Source organism: Lactuca virosa, chromosome 4, assembly GCF_052849685.1.
Source record: "Lactuca virosa cultivar CGN04683 chromosome 4, Lactuca_virosa_CGN04683_v6, whole genome shotgun sequence".
In the NCBI taxonomy this organism is placed as follows: domain Eukaryota; kingdom Viridiplantae; phylum Streptophyta; class Magnoliopsida; order Asterales; family Asteraceae; genus Lactuca; species Lactuca virosa.
Window position 1 is genome coordinate 147,446,639 of NC_136429.1, and position 27,155 is coordinate 147,473,793.

Here is a 27,155-nt window from a genome sequence, read left to right on the forward strand (position 1 = left end):
GGATGAGCAGACGAGGGAGTTTATTTTGTATGAGGTTAGACACAACATTCTAGACCAGACTCCTGTGATCTTTGGATCGGTCAAGGAGGGTATTTTAGAGCTTCTGGATGAAAAGCTGAGCGCTTTTCGCACTGAGATAGCGGCCATGATGGGGTCGCGCACACTGAATTTCAGGGAGTTCAGAGCATGTGGAGCTCCCGACTATCATGGGGCTCGGGACCCCATTGCTAGCAGCAGGTGGTTGGCTGATGTCGCCAACGCGTTCCGCACCAGCAGATGTCCCAAGGGGGACAAGGTTAGGCTTGCGTCCTGTCTTCTGAAGGACAGGGTACATGACTGGTGGGAGGAGGTTGGGAGAGCTATTGGTGATGATAGAGTGTTGGATGCGATGACCTGGGGTGATTTCATGACCAGGTTCAGGGCCGAGTTCGCACCTATTATTGAGGTGCAACAGCTTACTAGGGAGTTCCAGGATCTCCAGAAGACGACTGAGACAGTGGCGGAGATTACCGCCAAGTTCAGGGAGCGGGCCCTTCTCGTTCCGCAGTATGTGGAGGACGAGGAGATGAAAAAGGCCCGATACCATGAGATGCTGAGGAGTGATATCAGACAGTTTGTTAGCCGGTCCAGCTGGAAGACGCTGGAGGATATGATAGCGAGGGCTCGTGAGAGGGAGATTGATTTGGAGATGGAGAGGAGGAGGAAGCCAGAGGCAGTGTCTGGCACAGAGGGCTTGGGCAAAAAGCCCAAGGTAGATTCCCGAGGGAAGGGCCAGCAGGGTCGAGGCCGCTGTGGCAAGTGCGGCAGGGGGCATGAGGGGCCATGTAGGGCGGGTAGTTCGGGTTGCTTCAAGTGCGGCCGAACTAGACATGTCAGCAGGGAGTGTACTGCTACTACCACCACTAATACAACATCTGATCTGGTTTGCTTTCATTGCAATCAGAGGGGACACAAGAAGTCCCAGTGTCCGAGTCTAGCATCAGCAGGACAGGTGGTGGCACCCGCTCCTACCACCTTGAGGATTACAAATGGCCGTTAGGGCCGGTCATAGGCGCCAACGGCAAAGAGCAGAGCCTTCCAGTTGATAGCAGAGGAGGCACGTGCATCCCCTGATGTGGTTACTGGATCGTTCTTAGTGAACGACATATCAGCTATGGTATTGTTTGACTCGGGGGCTACCCGATCTTTTGTGTCGCTCGCACTTAGCAAGTGATTTAGTAGAGCTCCGGGGGAGCTGGATTGCCCACTTGATGTTGAGATAGCCGATGATAGAACCGTCAGGGTTACGAGGGTTCATGGAGGATGTACGCTACAGTTATTCGATTAGCAGTTTCCAGTAGATCTGGTTCCTATTCCCCTGCGTTGGAATAAGGTCATAGTGGGTATGGATTGGTTGAGCTCCAATGGGGCAGTGATTGATTGTGAGCAGCAGCTAGTGAGGGTTCATACTCCTAGTGGGGGAGAGCTAGTGATTCAGGGCGAGAGGCCACAACGCGGACCGATCTTATGTTCAACAGCGAGGGCGAGCCGCCACCTCCAGCAGGGTTGTGCAGGATACGTCGCCTATGTCATGGATACCTGGGATAAGGGTAAAGCGACCGTTGATGATGTACCGGTAGTGCGAGAGTGCCCGGACGTATTCTTGGAGGATTTACCTGGGGTACCTCCGGAGAGACAGGTTGAGTTTAGGATTGACCTGGTCCCTGGTGCGGCTCCGATAGCCAAGGCACCATATCAGTTGGCTCCTCCCGAGATACAAGAGTTGTCTATGCAGTTGCAGGAGCTGCTAGACAAGGGTTTCATCAGGCCGAGCAGTTCACCATAGGGAGCCCCGATCCTGTTTGTGAAGAAGAAGGACGGGTCACATCGCATGTGTATCGACTACCGGGAGCTGAACAAAGTAACGGTGAAGAACCGTTACCCACTTCTGAGGATAGATGATGTGTTTGATCAGCTTCAGGGAGCATCTTGGTTCTCCAAGATTGATCTATGGTTAGGATATCACCAGATGCGAGTCAGGGATGAGGATGTGCAGAAGACAACTTTTAGGACTCGCTATGGTCATTATGAGTTTGTGGTGATGTCGTTTGGGCTCACCAATGCTTCATCCGCGTTCATGGACCTCATGAACTGCGTGTGCAGACCGATGCTGGATCGGTCTGTAATAGTTTTCATTGATGACATCTTTGTTTACTCCAAGACTCAGGAGCAGCATGAGGAGCACCTGAGGGAGGTGCTGGAGACACTGAGGAGGGAGAGACTTTTTGCAAAGTTCTCAAAGTGTGAGTTCTGGTTGCGTGAGGTGCAGTTCCTTGGGCATCTTGTCAACCAGAAGGGTATTCTGGTTTATCCGGCCAAGATAGAGGCCATGATGCATTGGGAAAATTCCGAGGTCTCCAACTGAGATTCAGAGTTTCCTGGGTCTGGCAGGGTATTACAAGAGATTTATTCAGGACTTCTCCAAGATTGCAGTTCCGTTGACCCGAATGACCAAGAAGTCTGTAGTTTTTCGTTGGGGACCTGAGCAACAGACAGCCTTTGAGATGCTCAGGCAACGATTGTGCGAGGCTCCGATTCTTACTCTGCCAGAGGATGTAGATGACTTCGTAGTTTACTGTGATGCTTCAATCACAGGCATGGGAGCAGTATTGATGCAACGGGGTCATGTGATAGCTTATGCTTCGAGACAGCTGAAGCCTCACGAGGCTAACCATCCGACGCACGATTTAGAGCTGGGGGCAGTGGTGTTCGCCCTCAAGATTTGGAGGCGTTACCTCTATGGGGTCCGATGTATCATTTACACGGATCACAAGAGTTTGAGGTACCTCATAGATCAGCCAAATCTAAACATGAGGCAGCGTCGGTGGTTAGATGTGGTGAAGGACTATTATTGTGAGATCCTTTAGCACCTGGGCAAGGCCAACGTAGTGGCCGAAGCCCTGAGCTGCAAGGCGGTAGCGACCCCGATCTGAGACATCTGTCTTAGGATGACAGTGATTACTCCACCATTGGACCAGATTAGAGAGGCGCAGGTTGAGGGCCTGAAGGAGGAGCGTCAGAAGTCCGAGAGGATTGTGGTTCGGGTGGCCTCGTTTGATTATGACAGCCGAGGATTGTTGACCCTGCATGGGAGGATCTGGGTTCCGTTCTGGGGCGGAGTACGACAGGTTATGATGGATGAGGCCCATAAGTCGAGGTTCTCCATCCATCCCAGGGCGACGAAGATGTACAAAGATCTTCGACCCGATTACTGGTGGCCCTGCATGAAGCGGGATGTAGCTTGGTACGTAGAGAGGTGCCTGACCTGCAGGAAGGTCAAGGCAGAGCACCAGAGACCTCATGGCATGATGCAGCCGTTAGACATCCTCGTGTGGAAGTGGGAGGACATTACTATGGATTTCATCACTAAGCTTCCCAGGACCGCACGTGGGGTTGATGCGATCTGGGTCATCGTGGATCGGTTGACCAAGAGCGCCCATTTCTTACCGATCCAGGAAAGCATCTCGACTGATAAGTTAGCCGAGATTTATGTTCGAGAGGTAGTGGCACGTCATGGAGTGCTTGTCTCGGTGGTGTCAGACCGAGATGTCCGTTTTACTTCCAGATTTTGGAAGCGGTTTCACGAGTAGATGGGTACTCGTCTCCACTTCAACACCGCTTTTCACCCTCAAACGGACGGAAAGAGCGAGAGGACGATTCAGAATCTCGAGGATATTCTTTGCGCATGTGTTTTGGATTTCGGTGGCAGTTGGGATACGTATCTTCCGCTAGCGGAATTTTCATATAACAACAGTTACCACGCCAGTATAGATCGAATCCCTTCGAGATGCTCTACGGTAGGAAGTGTAGGACCCCAATCTGTTGGGGTGAGGTCAATAAGAGGTTCATGGGGAGTACGGAGGTAGTACTCAAGACCACCGAGCGGATCCAGCAGGCTCCAGACTGCTCAGAGTCGGCAAAAGAGCTACGCCGGCAAGCGGCGTTCAGACTTGGAGTTCCAGGTGGGCGATATGGTCCTCTTGAAGGTGTCACCCTGGAAGGGTGTTATCAGGTTCCGGAAGCGGGGAAGGCTGGGCCCCAGGTTCATAGTTCCGTTTAGGGTGTTGGGCCGGGTGGGTCGGGTTGCTTACCGGTTAGATCTTCCAGCAGAGCTCAGCCAGATCCACAACACTTTCCATGTTTCTCAATTGCGGAAGTGCTTAATGGATGATTCAACAGTGGTACCTCTTGAGGATATTCAGGTTGATGACAGCCTGAACTACATTGAGAGACCAGTGGCGATTCTAGATCGCAAGACGAAGGTGCTAAGGAACAAGCGGGTTGAGTTAGTGAAGGTGCAGTGGTAGCACCGTAAGGGTTCAGAGTGGACATGGGAGCTCGAGGAGGAGATGAGGGAGCACTACCCAGAGTTGTTTTCAGATGCATCAGACTTCGAGGATGAATTCTAAAACAAGTGGGGGAGAATTATAACGCCCCGTTCCTGGTACACAATTAATCTATTAAAATATTCATTTTGTAAGAGCTACTCGACGAGTTGGTAGCCCTAACTTGTCAAGTAGGTGTCATCTTGGTCGCAGGATTTAAATGGTCTACTCGACGAGTCCGAGCCTGGACTCGGCGAGTAGGTCCATCATGAGGAAACCCTAATCTTCAGGGTTTGCACCCTATTTAAACATCATATCTGGCCTCCACCCCAACCTCCATCACCTCCAAACCCTATTATCGAAACCCTAATCCGCCATAAGTGATCTTGAGCTATTTCTTGCCATTTTTAGTGTTATATGTGCCTTTTAAAGCTTGTAGAAGAAGTAGAAGATTGAAGACTCAAGAGGGAAGGAGTAGATCCAGGAACTACACTTCTTTTGCTACATTTTCTGGTAATCAAGCTTCCAACTTGATCATTCTTCTTTTAGATCTAGTTATCGCCATATTATGAAAGTTTTGGGTCAAGAACCTTGGTCCTTGGGGTTGGGACGTCCCAAGTGACTTATATCTCAGATCTAGGATCTAGAAAGGGTTCCATGGCATAAAGGTGCAAACTTTATGACCATGGAAGCCCCATGCAAGCATATACGCAAGTTTATGGTATTTTTAGCCCTAAAAGACCATGCATGGAAGGAAAGTTCGGAGCTTTATGTGTCCAACAGATGCTAAAACCCTAGATCTGGGTTTGTATGCGGGGATTCGAGATTCTATGGCCTTGTGGACAAGATTCATGTCTTATTGGAATTAGGGTTTTGTCTAAACCCTTTTAGAAGAGCTATGAACGGGTAAAGTTGGAAACTTTATCCTTAGAAAGGCCTTTCCAGTGGAAAAACGGGCTAAGAACCTTGGATCTAGAAAATAGGGGCTTAATCTGTTAAGATGGCCAAACAGACAGAAGGACTCGTCGAGTCCATAAGGGAACTCGACAAGTTGTATCGTGTTGTCCTGATTTTTATGACAACAAGAACTCGACGAGTCTGTTAGGGAACTCAACGAGTTGACTCAGTTGACCACGGGTTAAGCATTCAGGGACTCACCGAGTTGGGAGATAACTCGATGAGTTGGGTTGACTAGAAGTTGACCTTGACTTTGACTTTGACCAGGGGTAAAATGGTCAATTTACCCTAAGAGAGGATTAGCAGATTCTGATTAAGTGTTATTATGGAATTGATAGCCGGAGAGTCGCCGGAGCAACATACAGGTATTTCCTCGCTCGAGTTTTCAGTAGTCAGTCTTGCGAGGTGAGTTTCCTTTAGTAGGAACGGGTCTACGGCACCAAGGCCGGCCCGTATATGTGATATGTTAGTAGCTGAGTGTGGGTGGGGCCCGAATCTTATAGCAGCTTAGAGTGGGCGGTGCCCGATGCTTATAGTATTATTTGAGTATAGAAATGTGATTGTTTGGTAGATATACTTGTTGTCTCTGTGATACTTGTGTGCATGTTAGTAGCGGAGTATGGGCGGGGCCCGAATCTCGTAGATAGCAGAGTGTGGGTGGGGCCCGAATATCCTAGACAATGGAGTGTGGGCGGGCCCCGAATCTCCTAGACAACGGAGTGTGTGCAAGGCCCGAATCTCCATGAGAGTGGGCGGGGCCCGAATCTCCTAGTTGCATGATATTTGTATGGTATGTGGTAGTTTGGGGAACTCACTAAGCTTCGAGCTTACAATTTTCAGTTTTGGTTTCAGGTACTTCCACTAGCAAGGGGAAGGGCTCGGTATGATCGCATGGGACACACCACGGCTTTAGCCTGGGATGTTTACACTCTGATATTTTCATATGGTTTTGATACAGTACTTTGACACGATGTTTTGAGATACACGATTATGGTTATATATATGATGATGGATGACGTATGGTTTTGTTATAAATGATTTTTTTTAAAAAATTGGCCTGTATTTTTGGGATGTTTCAAATTGAAGATCTGAAATTCATCTCTACATGTGTCACGCTTGAGGCTTGGTTCGTGAAGTTGCTCGATTTTGGAAGATTTGTAGCTGGTCATCCATTCCTAACTTTGAGGGGGAGAATGTTGGGTATAAAGTTATCCATGCATGACTTTGTAAATGGTTTGACTTTTGTAGACCCACTTGCATGTGGTAAAGTAGCCTTGTGACATGAGAGATAAAGAGATCGAGAGAGAGAGAGACATGTAAACACCTCTATATAAGGTGGGTTCATACCACTTGTAGAGGTGTGCTTGAGAGATGTAACATTGAGAGTGTTAGTATGAGCTATTTATTTGTCTAGATCTAGCTTATATGTTTTTGTAACACCTTTCATGATCGAATGCATCTCTTAAACACCCAAATCACCGTGTTCTTTGTGTGTTCTTTATTTCCGCATGCCAAATCAATGCTCATAATTCACATCATAGAAATTGGGATTAGTGAGGAATCTAGACTATCATTAGTCATAAGAAATGATAAATTAAGACTTAGCGATAATTGAACCTAGGTCACGTCAGAGGAAAAGATAATGTTCCAAAGCGAAGTTTTGCTCAAATTCCGAGGCATCCACTTTTATTTGGTGAGTGCGTAATTACTTTCTGCTTACACATAAATACAAGTATTCTAAATGCGTAAATGCTATGTGTGTTGTTTAGTTGTGTTTAATATATCTGCATAACATGATATAGCTATTACTTGATTAAACCGTATATAAATTATTATATTTAAAATATGATTTGGTGGTGAAGGGATGTGTGAAATAACCGATGAGAGGCTATGATAGGTTAGTAAAGAGTTGAGTAAAATAATAAATAAAAGGTTAAGGTAAGGACTGTACGAAATAACGAGATGTGACCTGTTGTGCTATAACTAAATTACTATTGTACTGTTGTGTCTAGTCACTTAAGAACATATTAGTTACTAAAATATTGTGCAAAATAATGAGTTGTGACCTGCTGTGCTATGACCAATGTACTATCGTACTGCTGTGTTATGCCCAAAGTATTATTGTACTGCTGTGCCTAGATGTTTAAGTAAGGATAGATGACAACCACCAAACTATTTGATGATGGTCATGTGGAACGCACACAACGATGGACTTCGTGCCTATTTGATGTACTATACTTTTCCTGACATGTATTGCGGAGAAATCCCTTTGACAGTACTATCAGCAACGATGATTAAAATAATCCTTAGGACGAATCCTTAGGAATGAAAATTGAAAGAAACCTATTGACATGTATTGTGGAAAAATCTATGTAACAATACTGTCAAAAACAATGACTTTGATGACCCTTAGGATAGATCCTATGTATTCACCAAATTTTCCAACCTAACCCACTCAACTTCTTTGTAACACAAGTAGTAGTAGAAATATAAATGAATGATGAAAGATTCAAGGAGATGTAGATTGATAGTCTAAGATATCGTAAGGTCTGTTTATTCTTATGTTTTGTATCAGTTATGACATCGCAAGCTTTTATAAATCGGAGAAAAAAGATTTCTTCGGAAATACTTTTACGGGACCAAATTCCGCATTTATAAATAAACTTTGTTTTATATAAGCATAAATAAAAGTTTTAAAATGGCCGTAAAAATGAGGATGTCACAGATGATCAAGCCAAATCAAATACAACAACTTCTGACTGCGGACTAGTCCCTCCTTCTGACTGGAGTAGCATGAATATCAAACAACCCCTAAGATATTATAGTTTTACTGTAAAACAACCATTGAAAGTTAATCAAGATTATTATTTTTCCATACATTATTGCATTTTTGTATTCTAACAAATCACATAAAATTAAACTTATTTCAAATAAAGTTTTAGAACATGGAAAATGGATGGGCTTCAAAAGACAATATAACCTCCATAAAAAAGTCCTTAGTTTTTTATATACATATATTTTGCTAGTAACCAGATTTTGTGATTTAAGAAATGATTTCACTCATAAGAAATTAATTTAATACTTCGGTCCTTGTAGTATTTTTAGATTTTGTGGTTATGCATATTAGCTTTTTATTCGTTTACTTGTTTACGATCCATACCCGTTAATATTTTTTTATTAAATGTGTTAAAATAATAACATTTGATGATCAAGATCAACCATTGGTTTTATTTGTTAAAATATTTTTAACTTGATTTGTTTCCATGTAGGAAAAGAAGTAGAGGGGTTGATAATGTAAGGTGAAAAGATGATTTGTACTTGAAACATGGTAGACTGTATTCTGTTGAGAATCGAATGAGGAGGCTAAAAGTGAAGGATTGACAAAAGTTTTGGACCGCGGCTTACATAAATTGAAGTTGGAAACTAAACATGTTGGGGTGCAAAGTTATGCATGAATGACTTTGTAGCGGTTCGACTCTTGTAGACCCACTTGCATGTGGTAGTGTAGCCTTGTGACATGAGAGATAGATAGATAGATAGATAGATAGATAGATAGATAGAGAGAGAGAGAGAGAGAGAGAGATGTAAACACCTTTATATATAGTGGGTTGCATACCACTTGTCGAGGTGTGCTTAAGAGATGTAACATTAAGAGTGTCAATTGGTATCAGAGCGGATCTTCGAAGATCAAAGCGATTTTTGAAGAAACAGTTCTCGGCTTAGCTACATTCAACACAATTGGAACATTTATAGTGAGTCTCTCGATGATCTCTCTAAATCTCTTTGATTCGTGCTTTCGTTCTTGAGTTGATCATTTTGACTCACTGGATAAGATTTTTTTAAAAAAAAACCCACTTGTTATGATCCAATAATTTTTCCATTGATCAAGACCGATCCAATCATATTATTTTGTTCAATTCGATTCTAAATTTGCAATTGTTCGTTTGAATCAAGAATTAGCCCAAAATCATATTAGATCCATTATTGTTCATTTTTTAGCCCAAATGCATATTGTCTAAAATTCGATATCAAGGTATCGATTACTGTTCATCATTCATGAGCCCAATCAAATGAATCCTTGTTGTATATAGTTCCGATTTCTTGAGCCCATGATTGTTTTCGGTCCAATATCTTAAAATGCTGAGCCCACAAGAATTCATTAAATCAATTTGACTCAGTATTCTCATTTCTCTTAGTCATACGCATATATCTCTTGTACGTTCTTGATGTTCGTAACTCGTATTTTGTTTATGAGTTATTGTGTATCGTTTTCTTCCCATCATTCCTTAAAATCAATGAGTTTTGATTCATAAATTGGACTTGTGATACAATTTTATGTTATGTGTTCAATCTCAAAATAGATTATGATCAAGTCAAAGCTAAGAAATCGAAAACTGGTTCTTTGATTTTGAAGAAATTGACCAAGAAAACTAGAATGTCATGAAGAACAGTGAAACAATCACGTTTTGATCTGCAATATGGTGTTAGATTAATCAATTTCGTGTTTGTTGACTTTTGATTTCAAAAAGTCAAACTCAGAAAACAAAGTCAAACTCAGAAAAAAAGTCAAACTCGATGTTCAATTAATGAATCAATGAATTGGATGTTGAAATTGGAAGCTACAAGTCGTATTTGGATTGTAAATGTCGAAATCTAGCTTGATTTAGGGTTTATTTCGAAATGGGTTGGATTCCTGTTCTTGATATCGAAGGCTATGATATAAGTTATGTTCGATACTTGAACTATGATATGGAAATCGAAGCCTTTTTGTGGTCAAATTTGATTTCGAAATAAGAAGAATTATGGCTGAGAAGAGTAAATTTTTTTGGCATCGAAGGTCAATGTTGATGTGGAATCGGTTTTGGTATCAAACGATGTTGACTGCTATTGGCTTGAGAACGAAGTGGTGGTCAACAGGAAGTTTTTGATAGTGAATGTGTTGAGTTTGATATCTATGAATCATGATTTGGAAATCGAAGATACCTTCCTTATGGGTCTTGGTTTGGATTTTTGATTTGGGTTTATTGCTTTGACATCGAATAAGGATTTATTTTAGGAACAATGGTCAATGTTTGGAAGTTGAACGAACATCGATTTGGGACCAGTGAGTATGGAGTATGAGAAGAATTAGAATTGGGAAGTCTGTTCAAAAGTTTGGTATAAAGGATCGACTGGGAAGGTTTGATTTCGAAGGTTCAAAATGGGTAGTGTCGAAGGTCCCTGATTGTATCTAACCTTCAAAGTGCAGATGAAGAAGAAACAAATAGTGTTAATTCGAATCCCTCAATTTTCACAGAAGTGACAATTTTCACAGAGGACAAAAAAATTGTGAAAAATGGTGTTAATTGCTGAATTTCCATTTCGCATACCTGCAGTTTTCGCAAGTTGGTAGAATTTACTCAGTTTCGACATTGGATTGAAAATTCTGAGAAATGGGAATATTTTCAAAACAGGTCCCTGTAGTTAATTCAAATTATCACTTTATACCCATTTTCGTAATTGGGGTAAAGTTTCGCATCTGAGGCTATTTTGGGCGCACCGGGTCATTGCAGAATTTTGAAATGGACAGTTTTTACCCAAATTTCTGAAAATTTATCAAAGGTTGTCCGTGAATAAATCATATTCGAAAATTGAAGTATTTTTGGATTTTCCTGATTTATGCAAAATGTTTATGCCATGTGTTAAGGGGGAGATTTGTATAGAAAAATTCCGAATTTGAGCGCTTTCTCATTCCTTTTTGGTTTTATAATCATTTTTCGATTATAAAAAGGGGGAGAAAATTAAATATGAGAATTTGAAAGTTGAATTTTTTGTATTAAACAGACTTTAAGACCGAAGTGACCTTGAGCAATTAAAGTTTATGAAGTGATTCGATTTGAGATTCGGAAGTGATTAGTTCATGATGGGTTTGGATTTATTGAAGATTTTTTGGGTGTGCTTTTATGCTCAAATTTGGGAAATTTTGTGGAGGTTTGGATACTCCTAATTGCCTTTTGATGCTTGGTTTGTAAGGACTCACACTCTAGAACTAGGATTGGAAGGTCATTGAAGAAGTTAAGATTTGAAGTTCATTTCTAAATGTGTCACGCTTGAGGCTTGGTTCGTGAAGTTCCGCATGCCAAATCAATTTTCTTAATTCACATCAAAACAACAAACAGTTCATGGGACAACTGTTTACTCCTTGACCCAATGTATATATTCAAGAGGGTTCTCATGAAGGATCATTATGTGTGTGTGTGCATAAACTTAGTTACATTAGCTTTCTTTCATTTTACCATATCTTCTTATTCTACATAGTCAATTAGGGTTTTCTATATATTTGAGATTTCTTATTTTTGTTATTCATTTCTTGTCTAGATTCTACAGACTTAGAGGTGTGGTTTTGTGTTTATACACCTTGTTTGATACATTTTTCAACATATACAGTTTTAATTATTGATTTTAATTCTTTTTACATGGTATCAGAGTTGTAGGTGAGTGTTCTTGAGAGTTTGTAAGTCTTTTATGTGTTTCTCTAAGTTTCAAGGGTTGTTTTCATATGTTTTGTGTCATTTTTTTATGGTAATCTCATTATTGAAAAAAACAGGGTTTCATATTTTGAAAACTAGGGCTTTTCTTTTTCTTTGGTCCTTGGTCGATTGTCCTGATCGATAATTTTTATTTGTATTCCTTGGTCTATCCTCTTTGAATCCTCAGGTCTTCGAAAAATTCTTTCATATATATTTGTGGTTCTATTTAGTTTATTGTCTTGTTTTGCTTTAGAATCAAGAGATCTGTATAGATCAATCTGGATATGTTCATCTTGTTCATAATATGTGGTACATTGTTGTATGTAACATAAGCTTGGCATTTGAATGTCTGTCCTGCTTATCAATGTTAGTTATAGTGTTATTACTTTATCTAATAGAAAACTACGTTGCTGATTTACACAGCGAGAGGGGATTGTTGTAAGTTTTAATTCACTTGTCTATTTTTGTTTGTTCGGGTTAATTTGAGAAAATTTCGTTGGAGTACTTTGTAAGTCCTCTTGTTCAGTATTTTTTTATTTGTTAGTAATTAGGATGGTCTGGCCTGGTTGTGAACACCAATATTTTGTTTATGTGATCTTATGTGCGTATCCGTGATTCATTATATTTTCTATCAATGTGTATCAGTGATTATTTGTTGTGTTTTTTTATCTTGTATTCCTTATAAGGTTCTTTTAATATATTTGTTAACTGTTGTGTTTTTTACAAAGAAATGTCTGGTGTTACATCCGAAACTCCACTTTATGTTAAAACTGATTATGTTGATTTTCATGATCCTCTTTAAATCCATTCATCTGATAATGAAAATGTGTCTATGATAAAATTTAAACGTTTTGGAATTGAACGTTTTAGAGTGTGTTGCAACTCATGATAAGAGCCTTAACAAGGTAGGAACAAATTAGGTTTTGTTGAAAATGTTTTTCCAAAAGTTAAAGAAAATGATTCTAAAATACATAAATGGCAGAGATTGAATGCTATTGTTTGTTCTTGGATTTCACGTTTAATTTCTGAACCTATCTACTCTAGTCATTCCTGCTCAGGACTTGCTTCTGAAGTTTGGGATGAGTTATTTAAGACTTATCACATGGCTGATGGGTCGGTTATTTTTAATTTGTATCACAAAATCAGCTCACTCACCTAGAGTGGGATGGTTGTCTATGAATACTTTAGTAAACTCGATGCTTTATGGAATAAGTTTGATGGTCTCAAAAACCTTACTGAATGTGTTTGCGAGGCTTTAACTCATTATAATGACCATTCTAAACTAACAAAATTAATTCATTTCCTTAATGGTCTTGATGACTCGCTTACTTAAGTTAAGAGTCATATCTTGTTAATGGACCCTCTTCCTAACGTAAAGTATGCCTTGTCTATTGTTTCATGAGAAGAATCTTGTTAAAAAGGTGGGTCACTTAATACTACTTCTAACAAGCAACATGCTTCTGCCTTTGCTGGAAAAGTAAATGATTCTAAAAAGAATAAATTTAGGATCCAAATCTTTAGTGTAAAAATTATGGACTCATGGGTCACATAATCGAACATTGTTTCAAAATTATCGGTTTTCCAAAATATTTTAAACCTAGAAATTATAATGTTAATAACAACAAGTCTTTCTCCGTGAACAATTTAGTTTCTACTAATCCTTCATCTTCTACATCCCATACTGATAATGCCGATAAGTGTTTTTTCACAAGTGATGAATATCTAAGTTGCTAAGTCCGATCAATGAAGAGCATGTGGGAGAAGAAATATCGGCTAATATGGAAGGTATTTCTTGCAATTCTGTTCTTAATTCCAAAAAATAGGTTATTGATTCTTGTGCCAATCAACATATGGCCAAGTCTGAATCATTTCTTGAAAACACTGTTGATGTATCTCAATTGCATATATGTGTTAATAATCCAAATGGGTCAACTGCTAAAATTAATAAAATAGGAAACTTACATCTTCCTAATTTTATCACTCTCTTTGACGTGTTTGTTGTTTATTGATTTTAATGTGAATCTTCTTTATGTTCATCAATTATGTAGAGATAATAAATGCAAGGTAATCTTTGATTAGAATAATTTCAATGTACGGAATTCAAAGTCCAAGGTAATAGTGGGGATTGATAATGAGTCTGGAGGTCTTTACTATCTAGACATCTCTTATGCTGCTGGTAAGATCTCTTCTTATGTTTCTAATAGTTTTTAGTGTTCTACTTCCAAGTTAACTTAGCATAATAGCTTGGTCATCCTATTGATCAAGCATTGAATGTTCTAAAAAATAAACTTAACTTTGGAAATGGACAACTTCCACCTTGTGATATATGTCATAAAGCTAAGCAGACTCGAGAACCTTTTCCTTTAAGTACTTATAAGTCAAGTGTCTTTAGGTGAGTTAGTTCATTTGGATGGCTGGGCTCCTATAGAGTTGCTATCATATATGGACTTAGGAACTCTCTTAATATTATGGATGATTTCACAAAGGATTCTTGGGTTTATTTAATGAAGTCTAAAAGTGAAGTGTTTTGCCGGTTTTCAAGTTTTCATAATTTTTTACACAATCAGTTTAATGTTAGTATCAAAACTATTCACTCTGACATTGGAACTGAGTTTGTTAATAGTCAAATGAAAGATTTTGTTATTAAAAATGGTATTAAACATCAGACTTCTTGTGCACAACAAAATGACACTGTGGAGAAAAAGCATATGCATCTTTTAAATGTAGCTAGATCATTAATTTTACTAATCTTGTTTGCCACCAAAGTATCGGGGAGATGCAATTTTAACATTTTTTGTTATTAATAGACTTCCTCCATATGTTTTACATGGTTTGTCTCCATTTAATAAAATCTATAGCTCAACCCCAAATTTCAGAATTTAATAGTGTTTGGTAGTTTATGCTTTTCTTAAATCCTAAATAACAATGATAAGTTTTCAGAATAATGTGAAAAATCTTTTTAATTGGTTATTCAAATGATAAAATGGATATAAGTTACTTAGTCTTGTCAATGGACATGTTTTTTTTTTCAGGGATGTGAAGTTTTATGAATCCGTCTTTCTCTTTCGAATGTGAGCATCGAATGGAAAGTGGTTTGAGGAATTTAATAATTTTTTTGATCCTGATCAGTCCTTTTCTAGTGATGATAATTTGTTCAAGTTTGATTTTTTAGATGATGCATTAGGACTAGGTAAGTTTAGTGTAAGCAACCAAACTGGCGTTATTAGCGTAGTCAACCCACTGGATTATGTTCTTAGTAGCAACCATACTTGTAACACCCTGTTTTCACTTTTCAAGATAAAAGATATAAACCTTTGTTTATAAAATTTAGAGTGAAGATATATTACTTTTTAGCCAAAGTATTCTAAACGAAAGTTATAGTAGACGTCAGTACAAACGCATGGATATAAAGAACGTCAAAATGGAGTTCGTATACGAAAGTTATGATTTTTATAAGTTATGGAAAATTTTATAAAATGTATGGCGTACATTTTGAGAATCACAGTGTGAGCGTTAAATGCACTGACTCCACCAGTCGAGTTTGCGTGCAAGCAAGTGTATGTCACGACGACTAAGGATCGCATCGCGAGCCTCTATTGGTGGCGATGCGACACTCAGATCAGGATCCTATAAATAGCGGGTCACCTCCTCTTCCTTTCTTGCACCTCTTCAACTCTCTTTCTCTCTCTCTCTCTCTCTCTCTCTCTATCTATCTCTCTCCCTCTTGAGATCTCGGTCCCTCGTGATTCTGAAACGTCCCAAAATATAGAGTAAAATTTTAATTTTTAAATATAATAAAACTATTCAAATACCATTCCAACAAAAGATGAGAAAAGTATGATTTTGAAGTTCCAATCAAATATCAGAGTAAAATTATAAAAACAGATAGTGCAGAAGCTCTAGTGGATGCGATGTAATCATCCATGCTCTTCTCATTGCGAGCAAAAGTACTAGAAACCATTTTAAACTTAAAACCATAAGCACATAAATTAGTGAGTTCCATCAGATATCAAATTCTTCTAATAACAATGGGCCCCGCTCTAGGGTATATTTCAACCCAAGTGAATGTTATGGTCCACCCATAGTCCTACAATCACTTCCATTGTTGTAGTCCCCCTTTAGTCTTTCCTGCTATGGCCCCCCATAGTCTTTCATACAATTGACTTGGTCCCCTATAGTCTTTCATACAATTGACATGGCCCCCTGTAGTCTTTCATGCAAAGGTCACAAAGACAGTCTAACATACTATAACACTTAGTGTCCTACATATTATAGTGACAAGACTCACCTCACAGATAAAAGAGATAATCACCACAGCTCGCAGGAAATGTGAAGGCTGGTCTCACAAACCAACTGAACATTAAATAAAAGGTTAAACCTCAGTATATGACCTAAAACTCTAAAGTTTGACCTAAGGTCAAACTTAGTCAAAAAGTTAATATGTCCACATTTAGTCAAACAGGCGCCCCGCGCCCTATAAAGGACATCTCGCGCCCACTAAAAGACAAAACAATCAGGTTTTACGTCTAAAACAGGCATGTTTTAGAGAACTTCTGAAGACGCGCTGTGCGTGGGACAGACGCGCCACATCCAAGCCTTCTTCACTAGGTAACCCTGACTTAATTTACTAAATCGAAGCTCTAACTTCCAGATTTTAGCCTTAACCAGGTATTAATGGATAAAGTTTCCAATTTTATCCATTAAGACATCCCAATCAAGCAATGTCTAGACTTTTACACTCGAATATGACCTAAAACCCTTAGACATCCCGACTATCTTGACTGGCTAATCCTTATTTGATAGTCATTTTAGTGTCAATGGCATTAGTGAAGGATCTAGTTATTAGTTACCAAATTTCCATAGTTTTCATCTGTTATAGTATTATAGGTTAATATGTATTTGGCGTGCCTGCTCATCAGTTAGATCGTTGATAGTTGTTCGAGTAACTATTCAGGTCAGTTTTCTCATTAGAGTATATGTTACAATGTGTGTCCTCTATATGATAGGATGTAGATATGTTGTAGTATGTTATTAAATAAGTAGACTAGCTTAGTTATTTGCCTGATGGTGCTGGATTGTTTATTTTTCTGTCAGTAATATGTCGACATATTATATGTTTGAGAGTTGAGGGGAGTCCAGCTAGGTGTTGAAGGTCTACATACACAGGGTGGACCGGCTTTATACTGAAGTCCAAGGGATAGTCCAACTTTATGCTGAAGGCCAAAGTGGCCGACCAAGTTTATGTTGAAGGCCATTGGGTGATCCAGTTTGATGCTGAAGGCCAAAAGGGCGGATCGGGTTTGTGTTGAAGCCAATTATTTGTATGTGTAGACTAGAATATACTTATGTATGATTGGTTGTTTATTTATATGGGTTGTTTGATGTTTATTTTTAATACTAGTTGTATATGTATAAATTCGAACTTAATTACCACAAGAGACTGTTATACAACTAGGCAAGTGTACCTATTCGTTTGACAATATATAGATGGTAGGAATAAGTTATCGATCACTTGGGGAATGGGTATGATTCTAATAAAAATATCTACTACTAATTAAACTAGAATATATTATAAAAAGTGGGTTTTCTAATTTTAAAGTTCAAAAACTTCTAACATTCACTTAATACAATTTATAGCAAACAAATACTTCAAATTAAGTAGAACAAAGCATATAAAATTTTAAAACATGATATTAAGAGTACTTCCGTTTAGATTCGATTCACCTCTCTCATATGGTTGATTTCATTAATAGTACAATGGATTTAATTTTGTTACTTACCGATTCCTAATATGACTAGCATCATGGACAGAAAACTAATCCTTTGATTTTAACAGATTATTTAATTGCAGTGATCAAGTGAACTAATATTCCTAAAAATCAGTGTTTAGTTCGAATTATGAAAGACTTTAATATAAAATTGACATCAATGATAATGATTACTAATTATTTATACATGAATGATCATCACATACATTCTCACACACTAAAGTTACCAACTTTTCTATTTAACCCTAGGTTTTTGGTCCAACTCTAGTCAAACAATTATATAGTTCATAAAATTGTATGATTCAAATATATTAAGATAGATTGATCATCTAGCCCCAGTCAAACAATTCTTTAACACATGAGGATCTTTATCAAGCTAACATAATAAATAAACGACTATATTAAATCCGAAATTATTGTAATCAACACATAGTTTTCAGGTTCATCTACTGTAAATGAAAGAAAAGGGTTTTAGCCCATAAATAAAGTAGAAACACAAATAAACCTGAAGTAAACTCTGTTAAACATGATAAACAAAACAATCTGAATGATTAAACACGTTATGAATCTCAATATCTTCAAACCTTACTCAAAAATTGATCTTCGATCTCCAAAGGGTTTTCGAGGGTTCTCTAGACGTCAAAAGTCGAAGAATGCTTGTTGCGTACTCAAGATAATGAAAGAGGTTCGTATTTATAAATTTTCCATATTCTCGCCACCACGTCGTGCTAAATGTATTACCACGACGTGCTGTAGACTCATATGCGTATCCTCCAGGTAATCTGATTTGTACTTCATATGATAAACATATCAACTAGAACACCTCACCATGATGTGGCAGGCATATTGCCATGGCGTGGTCTTCATATTTTATTGATTTTTCCTCTTCGTTGATTCTTTTCAGCATTCCAGCTTCCAGCACAACATTTCAGCTCCTTTTATCCCGAGCATGTCTTCGTTGCTACAAAACATAATTTAAACATTATAAGTATCATATATATTTAATAAATACTAAAATGTAGCTAAAATTAATAAGATATCATGTAAAGTATATGACTATATATGACGATATCAAAATACCACACACTTCTCTTTTGATTATCCTCAAGCAAAACTAATTTTTAATCATAATTTATTCTAATACTAGACATCAAAACCTTGCTAACCAATATCACACAAAATAACCGAATTGAATTTTCCAATTATGTCTCGGCATAAGGCATATATTTGTGTCCAAATCCTAATTACTTCCCAAATCCTAAATACTTACAATCCTCATAAATGTGAGCCACTCATTTTAATAATATTCATTTTTGCATCCTTACAAAATATACCTTTCAATTACCCCTTTGCTAAAAATGGAGAAAAAAACAGACTCCACTTGGGTAGTAGTTGCGAGACCAAATCTAAATGTAGTGGGTAGTCGTTGACATCTCATACAAATGATGGAAATCTAGAACTCTGAACTACTACAAAAATGACCAGATCATGTATCGAGAAAGCGGAATTCGGCATGTGTTGCTCATATTAGTGAAAATGGACATGTACTTCCACCGCTCTGTAGTAAGAGTAGGACCATGGCATGGTGCTATATATGACTAGGAAAGCATCGCGACTGAAATCAACACCGCGCATAGTGAAAGTGTTACCACGTCGTGGTTACGCATATATTACAAATTGTCGTTGAAAAATAATATGAAAGAACAGTGATGGGATAACACATCGCACTCATATCGTATACGAAGGGTGTATACCCACAAATTTTCTCAAACTTCTCTCGATTTTAAATGTCGCACCCTTCACTTGAAATTTGTCACGCCTCTCGAGAATCTCATTGAACCCTGTCGACCTATTAGTTGAACTCACTGTTGGATTTCGTTAATAAATCAACAATAAATAATTAGTAAATAGTCAATCTAATTGACCGAGGCTCATATTTGACACGATTCCCTTAAAAAGATTATTCGTCTGTTCTCAGGGTACAACAACCAAAGTAGTATGTACTGTCAAATCTGACTACTTTCCTGAAAATATTGTCAGAAATTGTATGCAGAGAGAAGAGAAGACAATATTCGATATCATGTATCAAAATGAGAAGAAAAGGTCTATTTATATACTAGTCTTTGTAACTGTACTCATTAATTTGAAATTAAACAAATTAATTATGCATTATCTCACACTAAATGCATCCATTACAAAAAATATTTCAGGGACCAAAACTGTAAAGTGATGCAAAAACTTGGCTTGCGTTCGCCCGGAATTTCGGAGCTGCATTCATGTCTGCAGGCCGCGTCCACACACAAGTTCGTTAAATATTGTCCACAAAATCCATGATTTGCACCCCCTTGCATACACATATGTTTTTGAGTAAAATCATACATAGAAGCTTGTACACCCATTACACATCTATGTTTATCAACCCAATAAGAGTTTGCTACTTTTTCCTATGTAAGACACATTCCCACACCCACTTTATTTGCTAACTTTATTTCGAAACTAGGCGAATGCCCGCACGTTGCGCAGAAACACCTATAAAGTTGAAGTCTTTACAAATATATGTTTTTTTTAAATATGACAATAACGTTGTTGTTAAATTTGATATAATAATTTGTATACTAAATTGATATAATGTATTGATTATTTTGAATTATATGATAATATATACATCTATTATAACTGCATAATCTCAATCGTTTGAATGACTTCTATCCGTGAGTTACACATGAATAAAATTAAATATAATATATGGTTTAATGTATTTATATTTGTTTTTATTGTTAGTTAATTTTTTAAAATTTATTTGCTTAATGTTTTAATTTCTATCATTATAATTATTTAAAACATCAAACATTGTTTTTTGATTTTAAAGGTAACAATGTAATCATTTTTATAGAGTTATTTTTAACTATTGTTATTGTAAGTTATTTTAAGCTATTTATTTGAAAACTTTTAACCATTATAAAAATATCTTTACGAAATATTTTAGTTAAATTTAAATTACAATTTAGTTTTTGCATTTATCACTATAATTTATCACTTTTAACTATTTACAAAATATTCTTTAGTTTTTTAAGTGGAACTGAAATTTATATTTAAGTTTACACTGTAATGTATTTAAATTAACAATTTAAGTATTTTGTCTAAACTGTTGTAGCTTTAAACTGATAATGGTTTACATTCAACAAAATTTTAAATCTAATAAATTAATTATAATATGTTAAAATTTAAAGACATAACTTTATAAGTAGAAGTAAATATATTATTTTAAAATTGAAATTTAGTTTATTTATGATTACACTTTAGGTTTAATATTTATTTAACCAAAAGTTATAGCTTTAAACTGATAATGGTTTACATACAACAATATTTTAAATCTAACAAATTAATTATAATATGTTACAATTTAAAGACATAACTTTATAAGTAGAAGTAAATATATTATTTTAAAATTGAAATTTAGTTTATTTATGATTACACTTTATGTTTAATATTTATTTAACCTTTTTAACCAACTTATAATCATTATTAGAAAGACACTACAGTTTATCACTTTTAACTATTTACAAAATATTTTTTGAGTTGTTTAAGTTAAACTAAAATTTATATTTAAGTTGACCTTGCATTGTTATATTTAAATTAATAATTTAAGTATTTTTATACAAATTGTTCCAAAGTTGTATCTTTAAAATGATAATGGTTTACATTCAACAATATATTAAAAGTAATAAATTAATTATAATTTGTTAAAAGTTAAAAAAACATAACTTTATAAGTAGAAGTAAAGATATTCTTTTAATATTGAAATTTAGTTTATATATGATTACACTTTAGGTTTGATATTTATTTAACCTTATTAACCAACTTATAATTATTATTAGAAAGAAATTGAAAATTCATAGGAGTTTCAAGTGAATGTGATGAAAGGAAAAATTACATGAGAGTTTCAAATGAATGTGGTGAAAGGAAAAATGCTTCCTTTATAAGTATATAATGAAATGATACCCATTTTTGAGCACCGATATCTCATTTACACATTCTCCATTATTATTTCGAAGCCCTCATGGGGGAGAATATAACCCACTAAGGGTTAATAAAATATATAATATATATTTATATTTATGTGCGTCCAAAGTTTAATAAAAATCCATAATTTTTTTTATTAAATTTCCAACAATCCCCCACATGAATGGATATCGATCTATGCACATGAAATTTCCATACAAAATTTTTAACAGTTGAATGCTGCATAGGATGGGTAGGTGTTACCCTTTGAACCCTCCCTTGATAACTATAATTAGTCTCTTAGCTGTCAATAGACACAGTGTCCTTGAACGGAGTTGCCATTTATGTAGACGACCATATAATTCACACAAGACTCTTCGTGACAAGTTCATATCCTCATATTCGTGTTCGTTATGGTTATGAAACACTAACTTGGTTCTGCAAGAGCTTTAAGGAATTACGCACCCACGATTTCCTTCGAAGCAACCCCACTTCTCTCTCATATAGGTGATTCAAATAATCACTAAAAGCCATATCCTTAGCATAATTTTTCACTAATTATAGGAATGGATTAGGAAGTTTATTAACTCCCCCCCCCCCCCCCCCAACACAATATCCTCCCTCACTCAAACAACTAGGTTGTCATTTTAAACCTAGATATTAGGATCTCTAGTATTTTGGGCAAGGTTTCCTTTGTATGAATTTATTCACTCAAGGGCCTTAGTCCCATTCCTCTCGACGACTTATAAACTACATACCTACTCAAGCCTTTTGTAAGCAGATCCGCAATGTTATCTTTTGGCTTCACATAGTCAATCGACATAACTCCCATCAAGATTAGTTGTTGTATCATTTTATGTATACGTATTATATGTCTTAAATTCCCATTATACATTGTACTTTGAGCTCTACCAATTGCCTATTGGTTATCACAATGTATATAAATGGTCGTTACCAGCTTAGGTCATCCGGGGATATCCTCCACAAACTGACGTAGCCACTCTGCCTCTTCACCACATATATCTAAGGGGATAAATTCAAATTCCATCGTAGACCTAGCTATTATTGGATTAGGTGTCTAAGCCCATAACTATAATTGGTATAAACTTGAATTGATAGTAGCACAGTCCTTTTGGGTTGCCCTCAAAGCAAGCAAATGGACATGATTATATTGGAGAGAGATAATTTATTATTGGATTAATAAATTGGAAAATATAATTTGTTAATATATTATAAGAATAATACATTAATTATAAATTATAATATTTAATTAATAGTTAGTCAGAATTTAATTTGAATTATTTTTGGGATTAATTGAATTAATTAAAAGTGCAGTGGCTGTTTGGCAATTTATTGATACTTGAGGAAAAAGGCTCTAGAACCTCCTTGTAAGGGTTGGATGAAAACTTCTAGGAAGGGCCTAGAATTTTCGTCCAACGCATCCTAGATGGGAGGCTAATAAGTTGCTTTGTCACCAAGCAAAGGGATTAGGGTTTCCACCCTTAAACCCTAGCTTTGGCTCTATGCTACCTCACCTATATAAAGGGCCTTAAACCCTCACAATTTCGTGACCTACTACTTGGGAAGACTTCTGGCCGAAATTCTCTTCTCCTCTCTCCATAATCCTAAGTTGCTTGCCTTGGGTGTGAACCATTAGAGGCGCGACATGTGTGACAGTTGCTACCAAAGGTTTTCAAGTGAGGATTCAAGATTGTTTACAATAACAATCTTTTTAAGGTTAGTTTTGTTATCTTATGAATTAGTTAATTCATAGAAATTTTTTGTAGATCAGCCATTCATATTGTGTTGCTATATGTGAAAGACATAGATCAAACCAGGTTGCATGTGCCCTAATTATTTAAATTGTTTGAATAAATTTCCGCTTAGTACATTGTAGATGTAACCCTAATAACCCATCAGTGGTATCAAAGCCTAAGGTTTTCTTTCATATATTTGCATATTAATGAATCGTTTTTAGAAAGAAAATAAACCTGCTTTGATTCTATCACATGTCACGAATTGAGCATTGAGGCTCACGACATGAACTCAGTCTCGACGGGATTTTTTTTCCTAATCTGCCTTAACAGCTTTTATGCGATATATACTTGTTATGTTTATCCCCAAATCCTATTTTGGTTTATCCAGAATGATTATTTAAAAGCCTAAATGATACGAGATTAGTATTTTACTTGATTAATTGTTTTGTGATTAAGATGATTGATTTTTAAATGTTTAAATAATAAATCTAGATATTAATTGAACATAATAATTAATGTCAAATAATATTTGGTATTTTTAAAAGGTTTAAAATACATCCTTATGGATGTTATTAATAATTTAATTAAATGATTAATTAAAAGATAATTAATAAATCCATAAAAGGTTTAAATTTAATTAAATTAAAAGTTTAATTTATTTAAAGATTAAACCCTTGCAATTTTAAAATATTTTAAAATACACCTTATACTATGTATATATAATTGAAAAGTTTAATATATATTATATGTATAAGAATAGTCGGTCAAATCGCTAGTACGTCTCATTCACGAAGCCATACTATAAGGGGAGTTTAAGGAAACAGCCTATAAAATGACCGCTATTGGGTATACACTCTTACCCACCGCTCTCTTGTATGGTGGATGGTCGTTAGCCGAACAGATTTGATAGGACATAATTCATTAATAAAGTATAATGATATAAAGTAACTAAACTATTTTCTAAAATCTCACTCTTAGTTACGTTAGGAGAATGTGAATTTGTATGCTAATCCATGAAATTGCACATTACACTTTATGAGTCGTTAGTGGAGCGTGTTTGGTTAACTGACACACTAATGGGGGACTAATAAATGGTGGTAATGGGTATCTCGAAAATTATCATTGATTAATGGAGCGCATATGGTTAACCGGCACATTAAAACAAGATGATAAATGACATCGAGAGTGCCAAGCTAATTTGCATGGTTATTCACATCTCGTTTGTGATCCTCGGCATCCCAGTCACAAAAGTGAGAGCATAATCGAGATTAAAATGCCATTGATTATATTCAATTAATCTCAAAAGATCTAGGAATTTCATAAGATTGAAATTAGTAAAAGCATTACTTACCTAAAATAGATTTGAATTTGATTATGTTATCCCTCTTCAAAGTTCGAATCAAAAATATGGATCCTAGCCTTGATTTAAAATTTATGGGTTAATAATTTAGGATTAAAATCAACTTACTTGAATTCTCTTTTCTCCTTTTATAGATGTCAAGTCATTGATATAACACATATGTTGATTGTTGCTGAAGTAGAAACACTTAAGAGCACAAGTGAAGCAAAAGTTCTTGAAGGATCTAATTCCAAAGTTTTCATGGACATTGACAATGGTGACAATGGTGGTCCATAAAAGATTTATCTTCCCAATGGAAAGGGATCCGACAAGGTCAAACCGTTTGATCGTATGGTAAAGATAAAGGCTAGTTCTGAGATAGTTTCATGTGCTAATCCTAAAAAGTCCATATGTTTCTATTGCCGATTGAAGGGATATTGGTTACGAAGCTGACCAGACTATCTAAAAGATATTAGAGATGGTAAAGTCAAGTCATGTGACTCTTCTTCAGGTACATCCATTATCTAACTCCATTATTTTAACAAATTCCTATTCATAGATTCTTAAAACATGATGTGATGATCACAGTTTGATATTTTGTAGGATCTATGAGAAAGAAGGAAGCTTAAGAAGAGTGAGCTGAATCTGGTCGTGAGAGATGGATTTCGTTCGCGTGGTTCGATGATCAGATTTTGGAAGCTACTACTTAGGAGTTATGATAATTTCATAGATTGCTTAGGAAATGTCTAGAAACATAGTTTTCATTTTGCAATGTATGGACAAGTTCCAAATTTTTATTTATTATTAATAAAAGTGAAATTTTGGTTTATATAGTTGGTTTACTTTATATTCCCTTACAATGACATTTATGAAAGTGTTAGTTACATTTCTATTATTAGCAATATTAATTGTAGATTTGATTCTTGTTGTTTTATTTGTGGAAATGTCGTAATTAACTAGGTGATAAAGAATTCTCATCACCCAAGTATTAATTGGATAGAAACTTGGAGTCATGCAGTTTGAATTACATGATGTATGAGAATCTTGATCGTTGGAAGATTATGGTTAATTCATTGATCACATGTTTATGTGAGTCAAAGTGAAGGATTAATGGAACTGATTCATTTGATATGGACTATTCAGATCTACCATAAAGGATGAAATAACTCTATTCGTCATGAATTACTGATGCTTCAGTAAACGTGGTTATAAGATTAAACATAATTCTGATACTTTGAAAAGTTCCAAAGAGTAGAAGAACAAATATGAAGAATCTATTAGGCAGAAAGATAAAAGTATCTAAAATCTGAAAGGAAAGGATAGTACTTTAGTATCGTGTTTTGTGATCATCTTAATGATTGTGGAACTATATCACAATTGATCCTTAAAGAACATCTTAATGAAATTGTTTAACTAAGAAGAGGAATAAGATATTGTTGAAATGGTTCATTCAAGAGATGAGTCATACTTCGTTTCTAATCAAGTTTTAGAGTCATGCTCTAGTTACTAAAGATCGTATCTTGAAAACTTATTTCATACTAAGTAGGTTTATAACACCGCATAAAATGATGAGTAATAATGATTTCTTACTCTAACACGTTTGGAATTGGAAGTTGTGATGTTTTGGTTAAAACAAAGAATGAACTAAGGCCAATTCCATGAAGTGTTTCTTGTCGGAAATCCACACTAACTTTTTAACATTTGTTTCTGCTCGTCAAGGAATGTTCCTTGAGAGAGAAACTTATATGTCAAGAAGTCGGTGGGAGTCTTAATGATCTTAAAGAGTTTCAGGAGTCAATCAAGAATAAACCTTTTAGTTATCACTAGCACACGACCTAAGGTTGATAACCTATCTTGTTAAATTGACACATTCTTGTTTCTGTGCACCTTGCAGTTGGGTTGGCAATGCTTATGAGTTCTATGGTTCTCAGTTGACTGTAAAAGGCAGTGTACGTTGGTCTATGAAAGTACATTGGTGGATATGGATGAACTGCTTAACAATATGGAAGCACTGGTAGGCCCTTGTGCTACCAGAGGGCAAGAAATTAAGAATAAGAAAAGTTCAGTCCATGAAAGCTAAATTTAAATTTGGTTTTTCATAAACCTTATCTTATGATTGTAGGTTGGAAATGATAAATTTACATGGATGGGAACGTATACACCATAAAATCTAGGTGGCAAAAGGTTTCGCTCTAATTCATGAGAACGATTGTGAGGACACACTTTCGCTAGTAGAATTTAAAGATCTGATAAATATCAATATGGTTAGTAGTTCTGAAAATTCCATTCTCAAATTCGCAAATATGATTACGGCATCCCTTTTCATAGTTCGAATTATGAGAAACGGAAAGGAAATGTTTGAACTTTCAGGACATATGGCTATAAGTTTTGAAAGGTTTGAACACACATACACATATGCTATCTAATGAAGGTGTATAAGCTTGAGAAGTCTAGTTAGA